Source organism: Lagopus muta, chromosome 9 (genome assembly GCF_023343835.1).
Source record: "Lagopus muta isolate bLagMut1 chromosome 9, bLagMut1 primary, whole genome shotgun sequence".
Classification (NCBI taxonomy): Eukaryota; Metazoa; Chordata; class Aves; order Galliformes; family Phasianidae; genus Lagopus; species Lagopus muta.
The window spans coordinates 22357328-22380627 of record NC_064441.1 but is presented as its reverse complement, the minus strand read 5'-3'; the positions used below and the strand labels follow the sequence as shown (position 1 = coordinate 22380627).

The 23300-nt window shown below is 42.6% G+C and overlaps 1 protein-coding gene across 1 annotated transcript in view; it reads left to right on the top strand.

The window, feature by feature from the left end:
• AMER3 (APC membrane recruitment protein 3) overlaps window positions 1-23005 on the top strand; it is a 35478-nt gene extending 12473 nt beyond the window's left edge. Inside the window, exon 3 of the mRNA XM_048955192.1 lies at window positions 20802-23005. The gene's annotated coding sequence lies outside the window, so the exon portion shown is untranslated. The remainder of the gene's footprint in view (window positions 1-20801) is intronic.
• Window positions 23006-23300: the final 295 nt, after the last annotated feature.

The window sequence follows — 23300 nt, the reverse complement described above, 5'->3', positions numbered from 1 at the left end:
CTGAATTTTATCAGGCTGAAGAAATATTCATGCCAGCTTATATGGTACAGAAGGGCTTTTCAACAGAGTTATCAGCACAGATGATCTCGTCAACAGCAGATGCACTGTAATGTTGTTAAATGGGTTTCATTTTAAAACTGAAGAGATTGATTTGCTGCTTTACTTTCTATTGCAGCAGGATGGTTTCTATGGATACGGTCTTATAGGGACTTTATTTTTCCCCTGTTGACAACAGTACAGAAAGCTAAATTCTCATCTTTTTTGCATTAGCATAAATGTGAAGCCAGGGGAATGATTTCCAGATCTAACACCGAGAGCAGAATTTGGCTCCCTGTCTCCTTCAGCCACACATTTGAGATCTTGAGGGGGGTGGTGATGGGGGATAAGGAAAAGGAGAGCATTTCTATGAGCACAAAGGTGAGGGATGGGGCACAGGAAAGAAACAGCCAGCATGTCTGTGTGAGAAATGGGAGAAGACAAGGCAGAATGCAAACACATCAACTGCTTGTGTGGGGAGTGACACAACTGCAAAAATGTGAGTCAGGTTTTGGCTGCAGAAGTTTTTGACCTTATAGTATCTGCTTGAAATTTGGCCAAATATCATCCCACTTGTTTCAATGAATGAGTTCAGATTGTGTCATTCTGAAGAAAATGTGCTTCCCTTCCATTTTGCTGCGATGTGCAGGAAGATATAAGGGTACAGAAAAAAACAAAATATTGGCTGTTGCAGTGAAAGACGTGAAGCTCTGCTGTTGTAGGGTAGTGCAAAGGAAAAGTAGCACAGGGAGCTGCACAGGCAGCCACACTTCTCTGACTACAGACTCTTTTCAGGAAGTACCCCAAACAAGCAGCATTTCCCATCAGAGGAAGGCTCTTTTGGTTTGAGCATTCTCCTCATCAGTTCTTCAAGGAATGCTAGGCTGTGTGCATCTGGTGTGGCACTTTTTAATGGAATTAGAATCAGGGGCACTGCATCTCATTTACAACATTTGGAGGTGAGAAAGTAGTTCCTGGTTCTTGGACAGCAGCACAGCTCACCAGAGGGAGGAGTGAAGAAGTGCTGCGTATTCGGTTCTTCCTGCCGAGTACGACATCAAATCTCACTCTCCCTCTTCAAGCTCTGTGGGAGGCCCATTGAGGTAGAGCTTGAACGATCCCGTGGCACTTAGCAGCAGTGGCAGCCGGTGGTGGCAATTGCACAAATGACACCATGAGATTGCAGCCAGCAAGATCTCCTCTTCCTTCAAGGTGATTCTGACATCCAAGGGGAAAACGTGAGAGTGTGGGTCAAGGAACAGAGATTATTGGAAATCCAAGAAAAGGAAAGGCCCTCTTCATCCTTATTTCTGATTGAATGATTCTTCCTTCACAAAGAGCACAGGGCATGAGAATGCAGATTTTATTGGTCTGCACCCTCTCCAGCAACCATAACTAACCATGCTATCTTCCTCTCCAGATTTACTCGTTTTCCCTTCACAAAAAATTTCCTCACAAGCTGCTCCACACAGATTCAACTCTTTCCCACCACGTGCTGTAGACTCCCATTGCTCCCTCCTGGTGGGCCCAACCTACCACGAAACCCCTTCCAACACACCTGCGGAGTTGGTACTCAACTCATCATTATTCCTCCCCAACAATTCTCCGCACCCTGAGGAGCACAAAACCCCACTCAAGGGAACAAACCCTCCTCCCCATGCAGAGAAGATCTCCGCATCCCCACTTCAGTGGCTGAGCCCAATGGGATGGAGTGGGGAGAGCTGTGTCACAGTGGACGCAAAGCCATGATTTAGAACTGGCCCTTTGCTCCAGCAAAGCTGCACAAGCCAGGGCTCCTCTTTCCTCTCTGCTTCTGCAAAGGAGATGTGCTGAGCTTACAGAATCCCAGCAAGTTGTAAATCATTATGCACAAAATGAAAATCGAGTGCTCAGCATGCTGTCAAAACATGCAGGCTTGCACAGAACCCCCTATGCTCACAAAAGCTCTGATAACTCCAACAGCAGCCTCAAAATTGAGCCTTGGTCAGTGCTTTGGTCACACTGCCCAAGGTATGGGCAGTAACTGACAGTGATGGGGAGGGAAGCATCACAACCTAAGATTTGGCAGGAGTAAGGATTTTTGTCCCCTTGGTATATTTTTCCATCTTAAGCCACGAGAGGGAAAACAAACCACAGTGTCTTTGGATCTGTGATACTGTTGTGGTTTAACCCAGCAGGTGGCTCAGCAGCACACAACCGTTTGCTCACTCCTCCCTTCCCAGTGGGATGGGAGAGAGAACTGGAAAAAAATGAAGTAAAGCTCCTAAGTTGAGAGAAATCTATTTGCTGTGATAGAGAAAAGGAAAAGGATAATAGTTATGACTATATGTATATATAAATACGTATGTATGTATACAACAAGTGATGCACAAACAATTGATCACCACCCTCTGACCAATGCCCAGCTAGACCCAGAGCAGTGGCAGAACTCCCATTCCCCTCCATGATTTCACGTGGTATGGAAGATCCCTTTGGCCAGTGTAAATCACTCACTCTGTTCCCTCCCTGCTCTTTGGGCCATTTGCTGAGAACTGCCTGGTTCTGTACAGCACTGCTTAGCAGCAGCTGTAAACATCAGTGTGTTATCAGTGTTGTTTTTCTCCTAGAACCAAAGCAGAGCACCATACCAGGCACTCTGAAAAAAAACAATTCCATACCATTGAATCAAAGGCAGACACACATCCCAGGAGATGCTTGCAGAGGAATCAGCTGACACCAAATTCCCTCTGACTTCAGTAAGGACACAGGGGGAGCTTCTGTATAGCAGGACACATGCTGGACAAGACACTGCATCACACATTTCCTCAGCTCCAGCTTTTTTTAGGGAGATGGTGCCTCCTGTTTCCATCTGCACATTTAGGAAACATTCAGTGAGGTGCTATCCTTGATTAGCCCCGGCACAGTTGCATTTCTGAAATCAGGAAGGTTGCATTTTATACAGACAGCCAAGGAGCCTGTCAGCAGCATGAGAACCATTGAGGAAATGGAAGCTGCTCCCCCGCATGCCTGCTTTAAACAGAGGATGCTGCAGCTTGTGGCTTAGAGAAAAAGCAAGCTCAACCTCCCTTCCTCTTTCGTTTTGTCTTCCCTCAAACATTCAGACGAGTTGGGTTTTCCTCTTAAAATGCACTAAATGGACTGTTGCTATAGCGACCAACTCCCTCAGACCTGGTTATAATTAAGATGCTGTTCTAACCACATATGGAATACGTTTTGCAAAAAAACCCACCATCAAACCAAAAATTTTACATCTTCCTGAGGAACAACTGAATGTCTTCAGAGTGAGCTGAGCTTTGTTAGGTTAGTTTGCAGGAGAGGTTAAGTATTTGGAAGCAGCTTGCTAAGTAACTCAGCAAAAAGACAGCAGGAAGCAGCAGGCTTGCAATTTAAGGATAGTTTTTTTTGCTACTTTCTTAAAGCTACAATTAGTAACAAGACAGTGCTTGAATCATCTCAGCTCTCAGGAGAGCTCTTCAACTATAATTTGTAAAAATTTGGAACGTCTGATGAATCATACTTAGAAATGTAAAGATGTCCTTAGATTTTTTCACAGTTCAAAAGCTGTTTGACTTAAAAACACATAATAAAGCTAATAAAAAAAAATCTGTTAGGGAAAGGTATGTTAGATTTCCATCAGTGTTTATGAAAAGGGATTGGCACTAGACCGTACGGCTGAGTGCTATCCTTGAAACACAAATTAAGCATGGATGAGATTCATTTTAAAATGACAGTTGTTGCAGATTGAGGGCTGTATGCTGAGAATGACAGAAATGTGAGGGGCTTTGTGTTATGAGTTTTCATTAAGATATGCATACGTGCAGACATTTAATAAGAAAGAAAACATACAAATAAAATGAATATCCTGATACATAACCTTTCTTCTGAAATACAGCGAGCAGTATTTACATTCAAGAAGTGTTGGTTCCACATTCCAACTTAATCCAGGCTAAAATGCATCCAAAGAGAGACCTCAGTGTTGGATTTTAGGTCTGTGAATTTGAAGTTCAGAAGGAAATGTAGGAATGTAGGTGTCCCACTACACTCCTTTGCTCTTCCTTCTCCCTCCAGAAAGTTCCAGGCAAATCTCTTCAAAGCAATGATAAAGCACCTTCAGTTAAATGAACTCATTTTGAAAACTCCTTCAAATGAGAAGTATTCTAACATCCCTAACAGCATCTTATGTAGCCTAGAGCCCTTAGGATATATTTGTATCCTACTTCTTTGGTAGGACTGAAGTCTAAAACCAAGGTAGAAATTCAGGTAAGGCTGGATTAGTGCCAGCTCTTGTCAAGTAATAACAAGGAGAAAGGCTCTGAAAGCCAACCCCACTGCCTACTGCACTGCTTTAGAACCCACATTCTGTCTATTTCTCCTTTGACCTCTGGAGCTTATATTTTTGCATTATAAAAGGTAAAGACGGTGCTGCCATCAGTGTACGTGTAAATTGTAATGCCCATGACCCACAGTAATTCAATCAAATAGTCATCGGGTTATACAGGAACATAAAATGCTGGAGTAACTTAGAGCTTTTCAAGTAAAACTAGTGTCTATTGCAGTGTGTCTCAAACTTACTTAATTAAAAGGCCACATAGCCACTGAACATTAAAAAAATCCATTGATGAAGCAGCTTTTTAAAAGACCTAAAACCAAGCAACTTTCATTTATCTCAATAGCATTTATTCTAAATATTGACTGTTCATTCATTACTTCTATTTTCTTTCTTCTTGTTCATTTCATCGGAAAAATGGATGTTTTCTACTTTATTTTCTCAGGCCTTTTACCAGTGATGCTGTAATATTTTAGGGACTGGTAGTAACCCCAGAACACAAGTTGAAGAGCTCTCTTCTGAGCCCTACAAAAACTCTAGCAGTCATAACAAAAAAGGGCAGTTCCACCTTTCTGGTTACCTTCTTCCTTCTAGAATAGTTCTAGTATTCGTCAGCCACTACTGTGTACCCTAACACCTTTCCCATTCCTGCTGTTACTGTCAATGCCTTAATTGCTTGTTAGGAAAGCTGTATTTTTGTGGGGCCAAGTCCTGTGGTTCATTTCCAGCCTAACAACCAGTAAATTAACAGGAAACTACTCCAAAAACCTGCAGGATTTTTCTCAGAACTCAACGTCACCAACCCTCATCACATGTATGCTCAGTAGGGCAGAATTCTTCCCTGAACTGTATTGTAGTATGTCAGGAATTATGCTATCTTCCATTATTAGCTAAGGAAATAACAAAAAAAAAGGTTATAATAGTATTGGATAGTAATTACTGACTCAGTCCTGACTAGCAGTGGGACCTCAGACCTTTTTGGCTTCTCTTTGAGTAGGCAGATGATTGCACATCCAAGTTGCCCAGTGTCAGACAGTGCTGGCGAAAACAAATGAAGAAACAAACAATTTCTCAATTTCTTTTGCTAGTATTGTACCTTACATTCTACAAAAAGGAATCTCAAATGAACTCACCAGGCTGGATGTAGACAATAATTAGGACTTTTCACGTGGCAAGCGTTCAAATATTTATGCTGAAAGTCAGTAGTAAACAATAAGTCATGACAAGTATCCTGGTAATGTATTTTAAGCTCCAGAGACAATTTCTTGAGAGGTATAACCAATTTCTTGGAGGAACACTCCATAAAGCCACTTGTTTTTCTATCGCCACCCAGAAAAGACTTACAGAATAACAACAGATGACCACGGCAGAACAGTTGGGTTCTTCTTCCCCTGCACTGAGAGCCAAGCAAACCAGGAACAGAGACACCTGCAAACCAGTGCCACGTGGCCAGGGCAGGATGAATGCTGTGAACCAAATGGTCATTTCTGGTAACTCAGGAAGCTGCTGGTAGAGTTCCAAAATGGAGGTGGTGTCCAGACCGCTTCCACTGTGTGAACACTGGTGTAGCTGAGCCAACGCTGAGGGAGGAAGCCAGATGAATGTTTTAACCTCTATAGTCTTTAAAAAAAGCAACTTAAGTTGAGCAATGTAGCTATCCCATAGGCATTTGGTTTTACTTTTAAAGACATGTACCTCTTCCCTGCATACGCTCCTTCCAGATGCTGCAGCTCTCCATTCTTTGGACTTTTTAATGTGCTGGGAAGACTTGGATAGTGGAATAATACAGATAAGATGGGCTCTCAGGAGGGCAGTGGGACCAAAGTTTTTTTCATATGGAACAGCTTCCATTTGGCCTGATGTGCTGTAGGAGCTCAGAAACCCAGAAGAAGCTGCGTTCTGGGATAGCACACCAGGCACAGCACTGTGCCATACACTGCCCTCACAAGGCAGCATGGTTAGCCCTGCACACACAGCCTGCCTCATCAACAGTGTGAGGGGGCACCCATCGGGGGTCGTGGAGCATTAACGGCGGTCACAGATCTGCTGGTCACCTCCAACTTCATGCAGAGATTTACCAAAAATCACTGCTCTCTCCAGTGCACAGCTCACATCCTTCCACATCCCTTTTCACAACCTCCTTCGCAGCCCAGCCATCGTGAAGGTTCTTCACACGTGTGAGGTGGAAGGGGCACCATGGCTCAAGAACTGCAGAGCTGCCTTGCTTAGTCTTTTGGGCTGGTTCTATCAGTAAGTGCACTGTTAGTCACTGATTTCTGATGGGATGCTTCACGTGTTGAAAGAGTGAATGCTTCATGCAGATTCCAATTAGCTTGGAAGTGTTTTCTGGTTCTTTGCCTAGAAGGACTCAGACAACAGTAGCATTGTTAGCAATGAACTGCCACCTCTTAATGCTGAGTTACAAGAATTACTGCCTTAATAAATTACCACTGACCTTCTCCTATTAGTTTATTTTTAATTATTCATGAAGCTTTTGAAAAATGCTACAGAAAGGTATTTTAAATTGGGAGAGCATTTAGAACAGATGAGTTTGTTTACAAGCCTGTTCACCAAGCTATTCATTGTTCAGAGAATAGAAAGGATTCCTAACCAACTTCTAGAATGGCTTTCCCACTGGTCTGTGAACAAAGAAACAAACAATAGCAACAACAACAAAGCAACAAGAAAACAGTTCTGCAAAAACAATCCTTTTGTAGAAAAACTGCTCCTTGGCAATTGTATACCCTGAGCATTCTCCATTAGGACGGGGAAATTTCCTTATTTCTAATCTTCAGACCCAACCCCTTCAGAATTCCTCACTGTTGCCTTTTTTCTTCTGCCTCTTTCACCCTTCTTAGCTCTGATTCTCTTCTGCAGGAATGGAAGAGATGCAGATCTGAAGATAACATCACTAGAAGCAGCATTAACTTCATGTCTAGCCTTAGGAAAGAGGTTGCAGTGAGAGCAGTTCCTTATCCACCTTCCTTTGTCTTTCCTTGTATGTTGTTTGGACACAAAGCTGCAGGACTTCCAGGAGGGGACTTCCAGATCTTCTGCCCAAAGCAGAGAGAGCAACTCACTCTCAAGGTGACCTGAGGGCATGTGATTTTTTTTCAGTAGTCACTGAATGTCATCATTCTAGGAAATCTGTAAAAAGTGTTTGCATCTAATAAGGCAATCACGTACAGAATATAAATCAATAACAACAGGTTATCTCTCATCATACCACCCAGCAAACCACTTTAGCACTAGAATTAAATGAAGGCATAACAATTTAAAATGGGCCCAACAGAACTACGAATAATAGCCCAGAACAGAACTTCTTGCAGTGGAAAACATATCCCATCACAAAGGGAGCTTTCTCTAGCATACAGGAAGACAATCCATATTTCAACTAAGGGTCTGATTACTATCGAAGTGATGTTAATGTTAAACACCTTCCTTTGCTGTGCTTTCAGGCAGGAGATTCCTGACATTTTGTAGGAAATAGCTTAGAAGTCAGGGGAGAATATCCAGCAACCACAGCTTCGTAGCAATGGAGCTGATTTTGCTTGAAGGGCTGAAGACTTTTTTTCAAACACAACTTGTGAAGATGGGAAAGGATCACTGGCAGGGGTTACATCCTTCTCTTTGGTACACCACCACCAAATATCTTTTAAAGATGCAACTCTGAACTCTCCATTAACTTATAACTTAGTGCAGTTTCATAATCACATTTCCATGGCACGAATACCTAACAACACAAAGTGCTGGTTTCACTGGTTTCTGGAAGACTGGGCCTTTTATGCCCTGGGGGGTAACTGAAAATGCTTGAAAATCTGTGTGCTTTCACCAAAATGGCAAATCTGGAAAAAGTCTACTCAGCCCAACTGTGGTTTCAGTGAGGTTCTCTTCAATGTTTACTACAGATGAGTAAGGCACGAAGGCTTCAGTTTAGTTTGTTACAAAACACTGCAGTGCACACAGTAATATTTGGGAACTCCTTTGCAGCCTTTCACAAAGCTGAACTCACACCTTCCATAATTCAAGTGTGTTTCTGAGGAATTCTGTTATTATGAACGACAGAAAAGACCCAGTGACAGTTTGACACACTGAACAGCTGCATTTATATGAATATGCAAAGCATCCATATCAGATCAGATGAAAGCCCCATTCACTCCCCAGCAGTGACAGGACAGAATGCTTATGAAAGAAAATAGAAGTAGGGCAAATCAAAACAAGCAAATACTCTTGTGTTTCTCATCCTTTGACATTCTGTGGTAGTAAGATATCTAAGCTAAAGGCAAGTAATATCTATGCCACTGGACATAAGAAACAGCTATATTTTCCATTATCTATTTCATCTCATTTTGAACCAATACATAGTTCTGGCCTCTGTGACATTTTGTACTATTGAATTCTACTTTACATCAACTGCCTGATCAATGTCTGGGAGCCTGTTATGCCCTGTGTTCTATGACATAACAAATTGTTCCCTTTTCACCATCTGTGTATCATTCATAGATTGTTTTCATATGGTCTTTTTGTGACAAAATACTAAAAAAAGAAAAATCCTGCCTTCTGTGCCTTGCTGATCTGCTAAGCGATTTTCTTTAGGGATGAAAATGAGAACTTGAGAACATAAAAGATCACTCATTTATGATTGCTAAGTAGTGACTTCTCGTCTTTTAGATAAAACAGAATGTCCATATACTCTGTAGATAATGCTTTGAGAATGTAATGACCTTTCAATTGATTCATCTGCAAGAATACAAATGCTTACCAAACAAATGCTAACTGTTACTCATCTGCTTTTATCAGTAGTGCTTCCCTTCCCCAGGAGGAGCAAAAAGAATGATGTATTCAGCTGGTCTTGTTGTGGTAGGGAACCCTTGGAATTCATTTCCCAGATAGTCCAACCCATTCTATACTCACACAATACAAAGGACATGAAAGTTTGCAATAGACTGTGTGCTAATTTATGGACAATTGTGGGGAGGGGCAACAGAACAGTCTGTGCTGTGGTTATGGGATGAAAGCAGGTCAGCAGCTCGACATTCTTTGGAAAAGTGGTGGATGAGCAGCTGTAATGGGGATCAAGAAAACGGTGGATCAGATTCTTCGGTGTGATTAAAGACTGGAAATCCTGGATCCTCTCTCCAAAAACTGTCTTTCTGAAAAGGGAATACCTTTCCTAGGGCTGAGAAAAACATTCATGCAACAGCATTACCAAAGAACTGCAACATTTCTGGGTCGCACATTGATGCTGGCTGATCTCCAGTTGGCAGAGAAGCTCTATAAGATTTGGAACAGGAAAGCCTTACAGCAGCCTGCACTGATGACTGAAACAGAAGAAAAGATGTCACAGAACTCCTTTCTTTCCCACTCAGTGCAGTGCTGGGCACAGCTAATGTGCTACTGTAGGACACAGTGCACAGTGCATCTGCATTTGTGCCTCTGTGTGTACATTTACTTCTGAGTTGTGGCTGCTTTTAGAGTAGCCCAGCAGCACAAGAAGTGCCTGGCCTGATTGCCATCACTGCCTAAGCAGATCTGCCTGGATGCATACCAGGCTGGTGGTGAGAGCTGTTAACAGAAAGACCTGTCAGTCTTCACTCAGGAGTAGTGTGTTTAATACTGAGCATAAGAAAAAGAAAAAAAAAGAACACTGCAGTGTTTGCAGAGTGTCTAACTTATTGTGGAGGTTTTCACCTAGCAGAAAGCCCAGGGATGGCTTAGCTTAGTGCTCTGCTGAAGCCTGCAGCAGGCATTCATTTTCCTTCAACGGATCTCCCCCATGTCACAGCATAAAATCTGCTTAGTACTTCACAGCACTGGTTGTACCCCATCACTGCCAATGCCAGCTATTCACCTTGGCAGGAACCTAGACGTTATGAAGCTCAAAGGAATAATTTAAGCATCTGCCCTTTGCCTACCCTGAAGTGTTTACCAGGATGTACCCTGGACTGACTCACCGTCTGGCCTTCCTGTTTTTCTAAGAGACTGCTATTAAGTTAAATCCATACAGCCATGCAGTCAGTTCCTAAATAACAAAATTGCAATACTTAAATAACTTCTCTCATACAGACATTCTGTTGTCTGTATGTCACAGACACTGCTAAGCGTAGCCCAGGAGGACTTCCTTCTCCTGCCTTTTTAGCTCATCAGAGGCGACTGAGAAGAAAAGCATGCCCTATTGCAGTGCCTTGTCTTTAAGAAAGAAACATACAATGTCAATACCAAATTCTGACTCAGCCCACGTATTTCATCTGTATGTGTCCCACTGGATGATAAAGCAGAGAGGTTCTATTTACATTAGTCTAGAAACGAAAGAACTGTTGGAATCTCCCTGACACTGAACTAAGCGTGCACAACAAGGAGGGCTTTAAGCAGAACAGCTCATCAATAATGGAATATGGAGACTTTCAGGGCTAAGTAGGTCAGTGGCACACATTTCTGTTCTACTCTGGGATAGTCACTTTGCAGGCCACTCACACTGAACTCAGAGTAGATCCTCTCACCAGACAGACTCCAGAAACACAACATTTATCAACTCTTGACAGTCCTGCTGAGAACTTGTGATCAGAACACACATGGGGATTGAAGTTGGATAGTTAGAAGGCTGAGTTGTCCAGAAGGTTGTGTGGAGAACGGCATTGATGCTGCTTACTTTGCATCAGCTGGAGGTGTGTAAGGGAATAGCCTGTTTGGCTGCCAAAAAGTACTAATGTTTTAGAGTGAGAAAGGGGAGTTTTAGGTTGGATATTAGGAGGAAGTTTTTCAGCCAGAGGGTGGTGAGGCACTGGCACAGGTTGCCCAAGGAGGCTGTGGATGCCCCATCCCTGCAGGCATTCAAGGCCAGGCTGGATGTGGCTCTGGGCAGCCTGGGCTGCTGGTTGGTGACCCTGCACACAGCAGGGGGTTGGAACTGGATGAGCACTGTGCTCCTTTGCAACCCAGGCCATTCTGTGATTCTATGAAATTTGTATTATCAAATGTAAAGCCTCCCAAAAGCAGATATTCTAAAGACTCTAAAATCCATGGAGATCATTCAAGTGAGTTGAGTGGGTTCTAAATCAATACATGACTAAAACATAGCATTTACTGATACTTATCTGAGGCAATACTCGTAGCTGTGCTATTCTTAGCTCTTATACCAAGAAAATATGAACAGAAGAAAGGAAACACACTATTTTGGAAGCGTCACTTTTCCACAGTGCTTGTAACAAATGAATTTGGATAATTTCAGTTTCTTTCTCTTTTTAAAATTGTTTCCAAAGGGATATAAATAGAAAGCTGCCCAGACATCCTAACAGGTATTGCTGAGTCTGTGCTGAAGTAAGTTCAAAGCGGATAGAAAAGGAGATGTCCAGTTCAAAGTCAACAACACGCAGCCCTGCGGGGGAACAGCACAAGGGGAAATGTAGAAGCAGCTATCTACTCACCATTCAGGGCAGCCGTGGTCTATTGCCTGCAGTAAGAATGCTGCTGATTAACAGAAATCTGCAACGGGACTCTTGCTGGGTACATTAATAACCAGCCAGGAGACCTAATAGCCCCAGGCAGCGTCGAAAGCCAAACAGCCTATTAATTCCTGCAAACACTTACATACGGGTTATTTTTACTGCAATCAGGCTAAATAGGAAAAGCAAAATTGAACAAACTCAATTCATCCACAATGCTGTGCAGATGGCGACATCTCAGTGTTGCGTACTGCACGTAGGAATTATGAGGTGTTCAAAAACAGAACAACTGTAAGGACAGGGTATGCAGGAATCAATCTGCCTGGTAACTTTAACTCCTAAATGCAATTTTTTATTTAGTTTAGCATGTGCACCCACTAATAATCACACAGAATCACAGGATGGCCTGGGTTGGAAGGGACCTCAAGGATGACGAATCTCCAACCCCCCCACCCCAGGCAGGGCCACCAACCTCCACATTTAATACCAGACCAGGCTGCCCAGGGCCCCCCCCATCCAACCTGGCCTTGAACACCTCCAGGGACAGGGCATCCACAGCCTCTCTGGGCAGCAATAATAAAGGACACATCAGTTTTTCTCTACTGATAAACTTCACTCGCAGCATCAGTTACATGCAAGGATTTCAAAACTAACTTCACAGTCCCTAAGTTATAGGAAATGTTCCCTAATATGTCTTTCAAAGCAAAACATTTGTTGGAAAATAGATCCAAAGTGAATAAATACACTAGAAGATAAATTTTTTAAGTGTAATATGTTTACCATTCCAGGGCACTTTTCATTTGTTCTCCTCACTCTTTGATACTGAACAAGTCATTTATGTGAGTAATGAAAATAATCTTATTGGGCAGCTTTTAATGTATTATTCAGTAGCTAAAAGGAAAGGAAAACCACTCTTTCTATCAATAATTCAGGTCCACCACAGCTTCAGTGTTACTGCAGCCATTTAGCTGTCCCCCCTTACCAAGGGCTCATACATTTTTAATGCTTAGGCTGCTTGTTAGAAGGTCAAATGTGTGAATTATGATTAGAAACACAGTCACCAGGTGTGGGAAGGTCATCTAGAGACAATATTCCTGTTGCCAATGGAACACGGCAGCCTGCAGGATTGGAAAGGAAAACTGCATGGTAGGATCCTCAGTGCCTGAAGACACAAAGTGCTGAGAATCCCCACTCAGCTGCCCCAGCTGCCCCAACAGCCCTGCTGGTAACAAAAGCAGAACTCTGCAGTCCCAGAGAAGCACTGAATGCAGTGACAAGAGCAGTGCTTCCCTAACAACCACATTCCTACTGGATTGGATGCTACTGTCATGTGAACACCTATCAGAAGACCTCAAACCTGGACTGCCTGGGCTGAATCTCAGCATCTCAGCAGCTTCCCTGGTCTCTCCAGCTGTATGATTTTGGGGCATCTCTAGGCTACTGCTCCTTAAACACCACAAGAGTTTTTAAAGCCTCAGAGATGCAGATGGATTCCTCAGTCTAAGTGTTCTGTAGCACACAAATCAGATAGCTGTGAGCAAAACAAGTTTCATCAGCTGATAGGCCCCTCTGAGGGTGTAATTTTCCCTGATAATACATTTATCTTCTGTAAAAAAGATTAGTGTGTCCTAATCCTCCATGAGGGCTGAACAGCCTTAGAGCTCACACAGGCACTATCGCCTTCTGAGGGTGGCACAGAAAACTCCTGAATCTACATCAGAGACATCAGTGAGCTTTCAGACCTCTGCCATGAAGCAGTGCACGTGAGCCTGGCATTGAGGAGTTGCTGTTATTTTTGCAGTAGACAGTAGGGTTCTGGTATGCAAGACCTTTCCATGGGTTCCTGGAAGAAAACATTCCTCTGTCAGGGTAAGAGGCTGCCCCAAGGAGTCTCATTCCTCTGCTGAATGTTCTACAACTTGAGTTCTGAGTTGGAAAAGGTTCCATTTTATATTCTCATATTTGAAAACTATGTGACCTGGCACTTTTCAGATAGAAGCAGTGGTGGATTTGCCTTACTTCATCATCACTCAAAATGGAGCCACTGACATCGTATGTAACACCTGGTAATTTCTTTCTAGCTCTATTTCTTTCTTTCTGACTTTCTTCAGCAAGAGGGAATGAAATTCATTTGTTCCTGAGAATGTAAGCATTCACTTTATTTAAATTTGAAATTGTTCCATGCTGCTTCATCTGCGTGTCACATTACTGCTTCATGAAATTTACTAAAAGCCCATTTCATACAGATCGAACAGCAGGTCTCTTTCCTGTCAAAGGAGTATCACAACAAATAGAGTAAGGAGGTGAAAATGAGCAGGACTTGGTAAGCTACAACGTCGAGGCTGGTTGACCATAGACAATATTCCAGCAAGACTCAATTTCAATTTTAGTTTTGCAAAATCAAAGAGTGATAATCTCGTAGATGTTTCTGTTGCAATTGTGCCCACCTATTCCAAACCTGGATGGTCTGATTTTCTTTCCCCTTGCCCTTCTTCTCTCCCTGTGCTAAGGGGAAAACAAAGATCAGTTTAAGGGTTTCTGTCCCAAAGACAGAAATGGACTCTAGAAGGAATAATAGCAAACATCTGCAGATGGATACTGAAAGTTGTGTGAGTACGTGGAAACAACAAGACTCTACCAGCTCAACCATCAGAAGCTGAAGTGTCAGCTAGTGCTGTCTTACTCTTAGGACGGATTTCCAACCAGAGCAATCTGCATAGGACAAATATTACATTACTCACTTCATTGGAACTGTAACAAGGAGCAAATGAAGACTAGCACTGTTGGTTAATCATAAATGGGAATCAATACCTAGGCAGACTAGGAGACAATTGACAAGGCAGAGATTGGCCATCAGAAGCCATGGAAGGGAGGTTAACCACAGAATGCTGTTGATACAGAATGAAAGAGGTCAGGGAACGCATGCAAAACAACAGACATTTGGGCTAGCTTAACAGAGAGAAAAATAATAGCTCTGTGAGAACATTCTGAGCGGATACAGCAGGCAATATTGTGCTTTCCAAAGACAGGGGAAAGGGCAGTTTTGATATCTGGAAGTAAAATGAACAGAACATGAATTAGAGTATAAGTCATGTGGATAAAATGATTTTATGCACAACGCAAGCCAGATGCAGACATGGTCTGGATGTGAAAATATTGAAAGAATGTTAAGGCAGAGCACTGCAGAGTCTGGCAGAACAGTGGGCTTTGCCTAGCAAAAGAAAAGGAGCTGCCTTAGGAAAAATAATTGCAAACGTGCTGATACAAATCCGTTATCTGCTAAAATGATTATTAGGGTCTTTTTTGCTGACCCCAACTTTAGCAAGCCCACAAACACAGCACAAACGTGCCACACAAGGATGAGGCAGGATTCACTGCAATCCAAGCCAGCCGTGCCCGGCAGACCCAGCTAGCTGGTCCTTTGCAGCTGATGAGCCAGATGCAATTGTGACACTGCTAACTGCCTGTAAATTACATCTTTGTGACAAACTGAAGAATTTGAGGGGCCTTACTGCCTTCATTACCATTTCAATCAGCATCAGCAAAATGCAGCACTGGCAAGATTTGAATGAGTATCCAATAAAAATAATCTGAAATGCTCGTGATAGCTAGAAGAAGAGATTATTTACAGAATATTTAATTACAGGCCTCCTATTTGGCAAAGATTTTGCACATGTGAACTTGTTTCAGTGCATCAGATATTAGGTCTGTGCTGGCAGCTCTTTCGTAGAGATAAGAATTAAGGTTGAGGAAGGCAGAATGGAGGCATGGGGAATTGATTTTCAGACTGTCTGTGACCTTGACTCAGAGGATGAACGTGAGCTGTGAAGCAGACAATGAGGATGGGAACAAGCTGCAAACAGCAAAACAGCAAACTTCATTTGGAACCAGAGATTACAGATACAAATTCTGACAGCCTGATCCTGCCCATGTAATCATGTGCACTGAGCATGTGATGATATTGTTACTTACAGGGACAGCTGGGTACCTACGAAAGCACAACAAAGCTCAGACACTATTTCTCCAGGAGAAATACATTAGAATGATGTTGTTCAAGTAAGTTGGTGTTAAAGATGGGCTGGGATGGAGCAGAGGACGATTCTATCTAATATATCAGTTACATTATCACATTGTGATAATCCTGTTCGCTTACATGCTCATGAAATACTTCTACTAACTCTCCTGATCAGAAATTTTTTAGGATTTGCCTGCAGAAAGAAAAGATTTAGAGAAGGAATACGGTCATGAAGATAGAGAAACCTACTTGTCTCTGGTGAACTACTTGAGATGCAGTTAAGAAAGGCAGGGAACGTTTGCAATTTGTCACTGAATTATGGGGACAAATAAAAATGGATCTGGATCCCAGGAGTACAAACAGGGACCCCGTTATGACTGCATGACTGTGATTCTCCAGCAAAGAGGCAATTCAAGAGGCTCTGTCCTTTTTCTTTCTTTCTGTGCCTTTTCTATTGTGCAGCAAGAGGAAAGGAAGCAGCTTAGGCTGGGGCAGTGCTTTGTCAGCACAGGTATTACGCTTTACAATATGCAGGATATTGTGCTGGCACAGCGTTCTCTGGCAGATGCAGCTTGTAACAGCAGAAAATGTTTTTACAGTACAGCTTCTTGATTCCCCAAGAGTGGCAGATTGTCTTTCTTACACAGGTGGCTTCGCTGTCAGGTCACACCCCAGAGTGCTGATCTGTGCCCAGCTGGGTCATGGAACATTCAGCACTGCAGTCGTACCTTTTGTGCTATGGCTGTTTCTCTCTTCTGCTTAGAAAATACTGGTTTAAGATCTCTGGAGTGGCATACAAAGGCTGGAGAAAGTCAAGGAGCAGAATTTGCACTGCAATGATTTCCCGTTTTAAAACTCATTACGACTCAACGTGAGGTATACAAGCAAAAATGCACTGTGTTCATAGAATATTACACAAAGGATTGACTTACACCATCAAGGGCCCTAGAACCTTATGCAGAGTTAACCATAACTCCTGGTCACCAGCACAGCTGCACACTCTTTTTTTTTGGATGGTCAGTCTTCAGCAGGACTGCAATCCAACCTCCTACTGCCAGCATTTTTGGAAGCTTCCTACAAAACCTGCTCCTAAACATCAGTCACAGCATTTACTTTTGTTAGTGGGCAGCCGTGTGCTCAGGGCACTGTTCAGAAATGACGAATGCTCTGAGAAACGGAGCTGACCGGGAAATGAAAATCCTTCCTGCAAAATATTTGCTGTTCTAAAAATGGGCCAATTAGTGATGATGGTATTTTAAAAATGTTTTCTTTCATGGGAGTTTCTGAATAACTCCCTGGCAGACTGCTGAAATAGATTGCCTATTTTGTGCCTCATGCTTCTGATCAATTCTGTATTATTAATGGGCAAGTGATGCAATCTAGGAAACCATGCATTTTTCCTATTTTTCTGGATTCTTTTGTTGTTGTTGTTGTTGTTCCAGTAAAAGTGAATTCTCATAGCATTCACAAGTTTTGAAACGCTGTTTACTGTCCATCTGCAAGTCATTACAAGAAAAAATTCCCAGCTAACGTCCAGTCTACATAACCAGCTAGAACAATCTCTGCTGAAGCAGAGCTATTAAATAACCTTGACATCCAGGTTACAGCAATCCAAATGGCCAGGCCAGATGAAGAATGTTTCTGGGCATTCCTCCAGGGTAGAAGTATCTCCTGCAAAGAACCTGCCTCGATTTCCCTTTCCAGTTCTGTCTGCCTTGATTTAGAATGCCAACCCCTGCCCTCCTTCAGCTGCATCAGCAGGCTTCTCTCCTATCTTGCAGAGCACACATGAGCTCAGTCCTCCTTCATATACCTGGTTAACTCTTCACTCATCTCATCACTGTGAGTTCTGGGGTTCAGAACACTAACACATCTTTGTTCTTTGTTGTGGATGCCCCAGGCTGGATGTGGCTCTGGGCAGCCTGGTGTACTGGTTGGTGACCTTGCACATAGCAGGGGAATTGAAACTAAATGGTCACCGTGGTCCTTTTCAACCCAGGCAATTCTATGATTCTTTGTCTCAGATGAGAGAAAGAGAAACTTTCTGTTTTCCCACTACAAGATTCTTCACTCTATGCCCTTGAAGGGATCTGTGGCCCTCCATTCTAGCTTGCCTCTGAGGTTAATAGCTCCCAAGACACTCTTCTTTCTAGCAGAGACTACATCAAATGTTTTTAAACAGATTCCCTTAGGCAGATGAGCAACTGATCTTGCAAAACATCTCTTCTGGCCTTAAAGGGCCAGTATTCCACTGCAGAGAACAAAAGATTAGGTCATGTTATGTTTCTTAGGCAACCTCTGGAAGAAATAGATGAATCAAAAAGTAAAACAAATGAAGAAATGAAAAAATGAAGGATGTACGGCGAGACTTAGAAATTCCAGCAATAAACAGAGCAGAAACAAGATAAATCTTCAAATGTGGCTGTAAAAGGACGGACTGAGAGCTGGGACATCACTCAGAATATCCCACAGTTTCAATCTGCAGGGACAGCTGAGATATGACAAAAACTGCATCATGAACCGCATCTTCCGAATTCCTTTCTTGTTCGTCGGACTGTACTCCTACTCTGCTGTGCCACCTTGTGCTCACGGGCTGATAATGCACTGCTTCATGGAGTCATTCCATTCACAGCTCCAGGGCAGTTATTCCTGCTCCAGCTGAGTCAGTAATGCTGCACCAGCCAGTCTACCCCTTATGATACAGCCAGAAAAAGGACACAAGTGTATCGGAACGCTGCACTCTCCGAATCCTTTTTGTATTCTCATGAAGGTCAAGGTATTCACAGATGTTGTCAGATTTTTTCAGTGATCGCAGGCAGAGTATTGATTTCAGAGCAGTTCAGATCATCAGGTAAAACCTGCACGGTGGATCTCTCACTCTTTGCATGACCTCCTGGCCTTTCCTTCGGGGCTTCTGAGACGTACGTCCCAGCAGCACACACACGTTTTCCCATTAGCAACTCTGGTGGTGACTTGCAGCATTTTGAAGAAGCACATCACCACCCTAAAGCTTACTTACCTCACTGTAAAGAGGATGTTTCACCAGAGCAACAGGACTTTGGTGAGATTTTTCAGAGCAAATGATGCTTTAGAGATCTTCAAACTTCACTACTTTATGAGTTGATAGAAAAATACCTTCCTGAAGGCAGGACACACACTGGGAGCATAGCAGAGTGCTTGGAAAGAAATCACAGAGATTCCAGCAGATGAGAATGCCTTTGCACTTAGCAGCTTTCAGATCGTTCTTCCAGACACATGCTAAACATCCTTGTTTTTTCAGGGAATGGCAGAATTCCAGTTCAGGTGCCAAAACTCTCATTCCTGGCAAGCATTCTGAATAACTGGGGCATGGAAAAGAAAATGTACTTGTTAGCAAAAATCTTAGGAGTGACAGAACTTGAGGGGCTACCCCCAGCTGGTCTGGCTTCATCACTCCAGGCGTATGGATGACTTAAACATATCTATTATGTAAAAATCATGCAGTGAGGCCCCCCTGCCGGAGGCCTCCATAGCAGAGATGTGCAGAGATTGCTCTGCAGGGTCTGGAAGCTGAGCGAGCAGCCACTTGGTGTCAGAGTTCTGCCGGCACTTTGTATCTTGTGGCATCCTGCACCTCCACAGCAAGAGCCGGCAATGCTTTTGTTTGCATGCTCACTGAACAGGGCTGGGTAAGAAATGGGCTCACTGATCCTTTTAACCCATGGAAAATCAGCCAGCAGATCAAGGATTGCCGCGCTGGCCAGCCATATAGTGCTGCAGTGTATGTGATTGAGATTGTCAGAGGAGTAGCAGTCTGCCCAGGTTGGGAAGTGTTCCTGAGGCAGGCAGGGCTGCTCCCAGGCACTGGGATGTGCCATCACACCAGGAGCTGGTTGTGCTGCTGCCAGGAGAGCTGGCAGGGTGGTGGCATACAGACGACTCTATGCATGAGGCAATTAAGAGAAGGATGAGCCTACTCTGCCCACAGACAATTCCTGCTAAGGACCCGCCTTAAATACTTCTGAAAAATAACAAATAAGCAATGATGGCTGTCTCTGGCATACTGAAACTTAGGAGCTCTTTAGATGTTATTTGGAGTACAGCTATAGTGGCCCTCTTGAATCCCTCATGCCACAGCTAACCCTGGGCTTCTTGCAGTTCATGCCTTTCTACCCATGAAGCAGTCACTGAACAGCCCTTGCAAAGGACTCTGCTGGGCAGGATTCCTGGAAGAGCACACGTTAAAGACTCCAGAGAGGAACAGATGTATTCTCTCCACATCTATTTGCTTTGTTTCTACATCACTGCTGTCAAAGCAGGTAGCAGACACAGACGTGACAGGAAGGGAACAGGATTCCTCACAGCACTGCACTCTGCTCTGTTAGAATATTCTCAATGAATGTTACAGCAGTAGATATCTCAATGCCAATAAAATATTTACCTATGTCCAGGAAGAGGTGGGTTTTCATACTAAATGTTGCTGTTTTATGTGCCTGAAATCCTATTTACTTTGAATCAAGAAAGTAGCACTCTGGTGGTAGCCAGTGTCTGATCTCATCTTCATTCATTTTCCCTTCTTCATTCTTTCAACAGTATGTTGTTAAATAAAATATCAGAAAGAATTGGCATGTCAGAATCCAAAGAGGAGCTACAGGAAAGAAGGGGACAGACTCTTTAGCAGGGTCTGGGCTACAAGGGAAAATGCCTTCAAGCTCAAAGAGATGAGATTTAGGTTGGATATAAGGAAAAAGTCTTTCACATCGAGGGTGGTGAGGCACCGGCACAGGCTGCCCAGAGATGTGGTGGGTGCCCCATCCATGGAGACTCTCAAGGCCAGGCTGATCAGGCCCTGGGCAGCCTGATCCAGCTGTGGTGTCCCTGTGCACTGCGGGCAGTTGGACGGCGTGGCCTTTAAAGATCCCTTCCAGCTCTAAGGATTCTATGACTCTACAATACTGTGACAAATATGCAAACACTTAGCATGTTTTTGCTTGTATTGCAGGTGACTGCTGAAGAACCCACTTGTAGATATGGATGCAGCTCACCTCTGCATATTATACTGCATGGCAAAATAACAAGGACGTTGCAACTACATCATACTCAACAGGACTTTTCTCTAGAAACCCCACCAGCGGTGTCACAGCAGTTGGTGATGCCAGCCTGTCTCAGCAGTTAGTGCTTCCTGACTACTTCATGCCCTTGAAACCATGTTTGCAGATGGATGTTAAATAATATTCTTCTTAAAACAAAAAAAAAAGTAGGATTTTGGAGGAAGTTGTGCCATGAGAAGAAGGTTTAAGAAAAACAGTGTATTTCTGTCATATTTTGCCACATGACAACAGAAAATGTCACTATATTTTAATACACAGATATATGCAGAATGATCATTCACTTGTGAAGTCATTTTGAGGAAGTATAATTATTTTTCATTGCCATAATTTTTCTTGAATTTTACAGAAACGCTTTGCATATTTTATGGCAACTTTTAATCACCTTAAAGTAACAGGGTTGTAGGTGGTACTCTACATTACTGTGGCAAGATTTACTCCTTGGGGAAAGACATTCTGAAAATACCCAAACAAAATATCAGTAAGCATAATACAGTGTCATAGAATCATAGAATCACAGAATGGCCTGGGTTGCAAAGGAGCACAGTGCTCATCCAGTCCCAACCCCCTGCTGTGTGCAGGTCGCCAACCAGCAGCCCAGGCTGCCCAGAGCCACATCCTGCCTGGCCTTCAATGCCTGCAGGGATGGGGCATCCACAGCCTCCTTGGGCAACCTGTGCCAGTGTGTCCTATACTGTCCAAACACATGCATTTATCATGTAGCAGAAATGATAAATGCACTAAAAATTGGTGGATTCAAACAGAACTTAGTTGACTTTGTTTTAAAGGAGAGAAAAAGCTCAGTTTATGTCCCAGAAAACAGCTGCCTTCTTTTCCCAAGTGATAAACCAGAAAGAACAGGGTAAGATACAATATTAACATGATTTTCATGTTTTGTAAAGATGTGGTTGGAGTCCCTTTAACAGGACGGTTATTTTCACACCCCAAGTCTAATCTGTGTTGGCTGCCTTACCCTTGAACATAAGTGCACAAGTATCCTGCACAGAACTTTGTCCCTATGCAGGCAACCCCTTCCCTTTTGGAATTACAATGCTACCTTCATTAACTTTGCTCACCAACTCTCTTCCTACAGATTATAATACAGAAAATAATACAGAAAATTAAAATAAATGATGAAAAAAATTACACAGACATTTGTAATTACAAAATTTCAGATCCGTTTCTATGAAATTTCTTATCTATTTCCTGTCCTGTTTTTACAAGAACAGAAGCATTGAGCAGTTATTTGTGCACATGTAACATCAGAATAACAATTTAAAAAGGAAAATAACTACGTACTATTTGAAAGAGGAAAAGAGGGTTTTCCCTCTCGTGGTTTACTGAGAAGTACTAGAGTGTCCTGAGAAGGATTATTTTTAAAATGCTATTTACTGCTAAAGCCTTGACATTACTTCTTCAATGCAGAGTTCACTCCAGTTTCAGAGGTTTTTGGAACTCCCAGCACTCAGATGTAACCTTCAGATGTGAAGCATCAGGTACTGTATTATCCTAAAGAAATCCCTACTTACTGCTGTGAGTGAACAGAACGCTTATTGCTTTAGGGAACCAGAGTGCAAATCATCTCAGACCAGCAAAAATGTTTGGGAAAAATGTAGGAAGAAATATCCCACATACATGCACTGCCAGGATTCTTCCAAAGCAGAGTATGATACGGAATTTGAGTATTCCAGCCAAAGATGAGTGATGTGAACTTAGCAAAAAGTTTACAGCAATTCTTTTGTTTCACTTAAAATGTAGAATTGTTGTAAGTAGGTCGGAGTGTTTGGTGGCAAGATATTGTAAATCCTTAGGGTGTGCAGGAAATGCACAGGATGCATGACAGGGGTATTTCAGGGAGAACAATGATACATATTCTGACTTCTACATAGTGGAAAGGATATGGAGCAGTGGGGCTTTTGGAGGATAAAATACACATGTATTTTACACATACACCTTGTGAATATGCACCTAAAAAGAGGGTTCATGCATACTTGTCGAGGTCAAGAATAGGGAAGAAATGGGAAGTACTGTTTAGAAAAATTCGAGTAGCAGATTAATAGAATTTACCATGCATATATGAATATGTAATTACGATACATATGCTATGTCTAACATATTTTGTTAACTATTTTTCATACATCATATTTGATGTATATATGCTTTATGTATTATATTTTAGTTACCATGTGTATTTTGGTTACATTATGTATTAAAGTCACTTGGATTCTATGTTATGTTTGGCCTCTAATCAACATCATTTTATTGTTTTTTAAGATGCTAGTGGATCACTATTATCCAGCACTGAAAATTTATCATTCAGTGAAAAAATCTACTGCTTAGGAAGAGTTCATGTATTTCTTTTAAATCCCCAGCCTACATCAGAGGCTTAAACA